Below are 6450 nucleotides of genomic sequence, written 5' to 3'. Positions count from 1 at the left end.
CTCTAATCACGGAAGGGCGCAGTGTGGAATGTACTGTGTGTCCATCTACACAACGGCGTACTGGGCATGCTCACACACTTAGCAGTTGCAAAGGGCCAATTTGCATGCACACGGACTCTAACCATGGAAGGGCGCAGTGTGGAATGTACTGTGTGTCCATCTACACAACGGCATACTGGGCATGCTCACACACTTAGCAGTTGCAAAGGGCCAACTAGCATGCACACGGACACTAATCATGGAAGGGCACAGTGTGGAATGTACTGTGTGTCCATCTACACAACGGCGTACTGGGCATGCTCACACACTTAGCTGTTGCAATGGGCAATCTTGCATGCAGATGGAGTGTACACACAGAAGGGCACAATAAGGTATAACTGTCCTCATGCACAGGGTGGTCACACATGCAGTGACCTGTACACACACAGCTGCCATCACAGCTGCCACAGGTGCAGGTCACACACGTACACACTGCAGTGTACACTGTAGCTGTCAAGTCAGCACCATGTCATTGGTGCAGCACTACACAGCCTTATGGTCCCACAACACCATGTGACACATGACCACTGGGCTGTACAGTGGTGTACACCAGGTGTGCAGAGTACACACATACCAACAGGGATCCAACAGGTGTTATGCATTGCAATGATACCAGTATACATGAACAGGTCGGCTCAAGACATACCATGGCCCTTACACAGCTGTGACACCTGACTGTTGCTGTACACCAATGAACACACGTCTGGGTATGTCATACATGTGATCACATACATACATAGCCTTTGATGTACCTCGTGCATAACACTGGCCTAATCAATGCTACACACGCGAATCGAAGGTGGGCCCATGTCTGTTGAATGCTCACACTACAAGGGGTAGCAGTGTTGACCGGGACACATACCCTTGTACTGGTCGCCTGTGACACCCGTGATATCATACCGCAGTCCATGTGTTATGTATGTCAACACACATGTCCAACAATAGCAATGCATACAAACATGGCAACAGGAGACACATGTGACATCTGTACTGTGCATGCAGCAAACATGCATGTGCAATGGCCGATGTCCGTAACATAGTTGTACCTACCTACGACATGCAGACGCAATGCAGACCCATCATTGACACCTGTATACGGTGACATACAAACAGCACGTATGGAGGGATGTGTGTACATAATGTGGTGAACCACCTGTCTAGATGTATGTGTGCAGGGGGTGGCTCACAGTTGTGTCACACACCATCCTATCATGCCATGTGCAAACAGTACGCTATGTCACTGTTACGTGACGGTGCTGACATAATGCATACACAGCGGTCAGGTGTTAACAACTATATGTCACATGGCACCTGTAACACCTACAACCTTCCATGTGCATATAGCAGCACATTTGCCAGATGTAGCGTTGGTACACATAATGCAATCAATACCGCAGCATGTCTATCAAACGTGTCATCATATGGCAGGTGTATCATTCCCAGCACTGCCATGTGTGTCCGAATGTGTGACCAGGGATGCCACATATCATGGGGAATATGTCCCAGTTGCTACACATCCCTGTACACCATTGTAGAGATCTGTACATACGTCAGTGTGGGAAGCATGACTTTGGCCGGTGAGGTGCATCACACACGTCGGCTGTCCATATACACATGTGTGGTCACCACAGTGTGTGTGTGTGTGTGTGTGTGTGTGTGTGTATGTCTGGTGCTTGGTGTGAGGGTGTATGCTAATATACTGTGGGAAATGATCACTAACCCCATGTGGTGACTAACCCGTAATGGTGATGCATTGCACAACCCTGTTGATGCCATAGGTCCCAGCCATACTGGCTACCTGTGCATGTCCCTTCTCTGTGACATGTCGTGTGGGTGCATAGTACTGTGAGGGTGATGACCACACAGGCAAGGGTCCCCACCTGCACACTATGGGGTGTGCGTTATAGTGGTGTACACCCTGTGGATGCAGCCATTTTCCCATACTGTTACAGGGTCCTACTGATGCCCAGTGTGGCCTCCAGCTACCAAGTGACACCTCACATCATCATTGGCCAGGCCACTGTGTACAACCCCTGCATCATGTCACCATACCTGTAATGTGTCCTGCTATGTATGTCACGTCTCTGTCCAGAGTAGCCTGTGGCACCGACCACATGCATCAGGTGCAGTATATGTGCGGACATCTGTGTCACTGTGTCATGTTGGTGTGTCCAACAGTCAGGTTGAGGGTACATGTAGCATGCTGATATTGCCAGATGTGCCTGTGAGTAATCCACAGTTACACGTGGGGGACTGCAAACACTGCTACCTGTAGGCACATGCAAGCACACCATAGGAGGGAACCAGGGTATCACAACCAACATGGTGCTACAGATGTAACCAAGACAGATACCGTGAACACATCACAATGCATGCTGCACCTGCACTACATGGTATAACTGGTGCATGTCGACAGTACACAACCTATGTCACATACACTTCTCTCAGTATTCATGCACAAACACTGCAACATACACATCCCTCACTATGCATACACAGGTAATATTACATACACCTCTCACTATGCTGTTCACCCTGTGCATCAGAATATTTGTGCATAACCCTGAACCAATGGTGTGGATGACAGGGATGCGGCACAGGCTTCATCATATGCACAGGGTGATATGTTTGCCAGGGGCATAGGCTGCACCAATGGATAACATCATGTGTGTGTGTAAGGGCCGGTGAGTTGACTGGACATGTCTGTGCAGAATGCATGTGGATGTTGTGGAGCCCTGCAGTTGTGTTTGCTGTGTGCGTGTATGTGTGTACACAGTTCTGCCATTTGTGAGGCCTACACGGGGTATAATTGACAGCACCAGATTGTACAGAGCAGGTTGTACAGCTCACTGTGTCCGTCCATGGCCACGTGACCTGTGCCTGCCTGGGGTTGCACGGGCACTACCAGGTGGGGGTACAGAGTGGCTACTGTCTGACGACACATGTCCGCTGGAACCGTGTCCCTGCTGAGACCATCCAGGGCCACGTCCACGTGGCCTGCTGTGTCCTGGTGTTGACAGCGCAGCACCAGCTACACTGCTACTGCTACCAGCACTATGGGAGCAGGCATGTAAGGTGGCACGCTCATGTCGACCTACACTAGGTAGTGTTGCTGGCCTACGTTCACATGGCCTACGCCTCACTCCTACCAGGTATTCCAGCACAGACAGCTCCCGCTCGCGGATTGCCATGCCTCGGTCAAGGATTCTGACCATTTCACCTAAACGCCTATCCAGAACATTAACAATCTGCTGTTGAGCATTTGCCAGTGCCTGGATGTTGTCATTTAGGGTATGGATAGCAACCCTCTGCAGCCTCTGCCCTTCTCTGTTCTGCCATTCAGCACATGCCTGTGCTGCCATTACAGTCTGGAACATGCGTCTGGTGATACCAGCGGCTGCGCTCTGTCCTGCAGGTGCATGTCTGCCAGAGGTCCTCCTATGAGCAGCACCGGCCACATGCCTGTGTGGCACATCTGCAGTCATTACACTGACACCATGTTGTGTAGACACACCTTCTGTAGCCACCACATGTTCCTGTTCCACGCTAACAGATGCTGACTGTCCTTCCTCTATGGCCACTGGTGATGCGGTATGTGTTGGCAGCTGAACTGTGTGCGGGGAAGAGGGGGACATAGCTGGGATGGTAACCATTGGCACAGATTCAGCCCCTGACAACCCTGCCTGTACGTCATGCATGTGTTCATCACCACTAGTATCTGTGGGGACATTAACATCAGATGGACCGCAGGAGGGTAACGCACCTAAATCACCTGTGAATGCAAAGAAATAATGTAAAGTACAATAGACACACACACACACAGACACACACACAGACACACACACAGATGCACACACACAGACACACACACACACAGACACACAGACACACAGACACACAGACACACACACACACACACACACACACACACAGACACACAGACACACACACACACACACACACACACACACACACACACACACACACACACACACACACACACACACACACACACACACACACAGACACACACACACAAACACAGACACACACATACAAACACAGACACACACACACACACACACACACACACACACAAACACAGACACACACAGACACACCATGCATGTGATTTTTCAGATGGCATGCAGCATGCCTGCGATACAGCAGAGGGCATGCAGCTCAGACATTAATAGTGTTAGTAAGCATACCTCCCTGGGGTGCACACTACAGCAAGCAGGTGTCATATCTGTAGCCATGCAGTTCACACAATCATGGTACTATGCATGCATCCCCGTGATACACCATGTGGCCCAGAACAGGATAACAGTACACATGGCTGATGTGAACTTGACATGTAATCTGCTGACATGTGCATTAACATGCATACATGTTTGACACAATGGTGTCCTGACACATGTACATCATCATAATGGGCTTCACATTGCAGTGTTGTGTGTGTGCCCTACAGATAGAATGCATGTTTAGCAAATGTGCATGAGCATGGGAGGGTAGTGTGAGCCGTCTACATTGCGAGACAGTGTGAAGTACAGACACTGTGCCATTGCATGGCAACATGAGGCATCTATGTTGCTGTAGAATGCATAATATGTACACATTGCATAGCCATAACTGCAACACAGTCGTGATGTTCAACAGATCGTCTATGGTAGACTTCAGAGACACCTCCAGTAGCTGTGCACAGGCTTTTAGGTTGTCCAGTGTACCACATCAACTGTATAATCGGTCAACTAAGGCTATAATTGGACCATGTGTGGACAATGTGCAACAGGGTGTATACACATCCCAAGTACTGTGTGGCTACATGTCTCTGGCCGTCCCCCATGGCCATGTGTGCACATGTGTTGGCCAATTGTGTGTGATGGGCATCTTTTCCACATGTCTGTGTTGTCCCATATGACATACACCCATAGATGTCAGATATGTCACAATTCACAGGGCTATACAGACAACAGGTTGTATGTTTGGTATGTGGGGTATAGGTCATGCGATAGTGTGACAATATTGCAGACAGAACACTACATGTCTGGGACATGTCAGGTGGCACATCACAATGTGTGCACCCAATGCAAGGGCATATGACACAATGGTGACACCTGTGGGCTGCCCATATCACAGCTCACTGTGTGGTACTGTGTGAGTACCACACATGTTGTTCCAATGCATACTACATATGCCTCCATTGTAGAACACCTCCACCGTTGTATGCACAGCTGACCACACATGTTGCAATGGCAAGTACTGTGGTTTCAAGTCGGTGTATCATTACGTTTGTATATATTGCACATGGGTGGCATGTGTGAATGAAGGGTGGTGCGACCTGCATATCATGACTGGAACAAACATCAGGTGTGCAAGTGTTAACTGGCCACATGGCAAATAGATCTACACTGTAACATGCCTGATACTGATGACAGTCTCACCTGCAACGGACCCATGTCTGTGCTGCACACCAGAGGTACCTGTATAGGGTTGACACACCAGTATGAACATTATCCATGACTGTATGACAGCCACAGGTTGCAGTGTGCATGTGAACACATTCACCTGTGTAATAGCATATAGTATGCACATGTGTGCATACACAACGTAGCATACTGTAGTATGCAGCATGTGTGTCCACATACCTTGCATATGATGTTACTTTACATAATGTACAGTGACACATGCAACTACATGGGATATAATAGCCATATGTGCAGTACTGACTTACCAGGCAACTCCAGGCTCATTGGTTGGGAGACACCCACCTCCACGATGGCAGCTAGTGTTTCTGGATGCTGTTCCCTGGGTGTCCCCAGACTGGCCAGTATCTCCTCGGTGTGTGTGAGTGGGGGCTGGGTTGGTGGCCCACCACCTATTCCACCTTGTTCCCTGGCGATTGCAGTGGCACGCTGTTTTGCATGTCGTATCAGATCCGTGCAGTGTCGGTTATGGCCACCCACATCGTTCACTCTTCTGCGTAGATCCTGCCACAGGTCATCCCGCTGCTGGGCATGCTGTGGCACATGGCTGAACAACAAGTCATAGTTGTCATGGAGCTGTGGGATGAGGACATCATCCACCTGGTGGGTGTATGCTGGGAGGCGTGTACGGGGCATTATCTGTAAGACATAATGATGGTGACAGGTCACAGTTTCAGCGATGTACAGAGATATTGCTGCACATACATTTCTATGACATCTACTACATCTGCACAGTTATCTTTGCAAAGCATCATGACACTGACACGACTGACGTGTTGGTGTCACACATGTCACACCCATTATGCATTGGATATCATCACCATATATGTGTGTCACATCATTACAGTGTTCATACTCCATGTACATGCTGCCTTGCTGTGGGCATGTCTATTTGCCTGCACTTGTGTTCTTACCTATCTGCACA

Source organism: Protopterus annectens, chromosome 6.part0 (assembly GCF_019279795.1).
Source record: "Protopterus annectens isolate FY-2018-M chromosome 6.part0, PAN1.0, whole genome shotgun sequence".
NCBI classification, from domain to species: Eukaryota; Metazoa; Chordata; order Ceratodontiformes; family Protopteridae; genus Protopterus; species Protopterus annectens.
The sequence above is the reverse complement of the archived record's forward strand: the minus strand, read 5'-3'. Positions refer to the sequence as shown.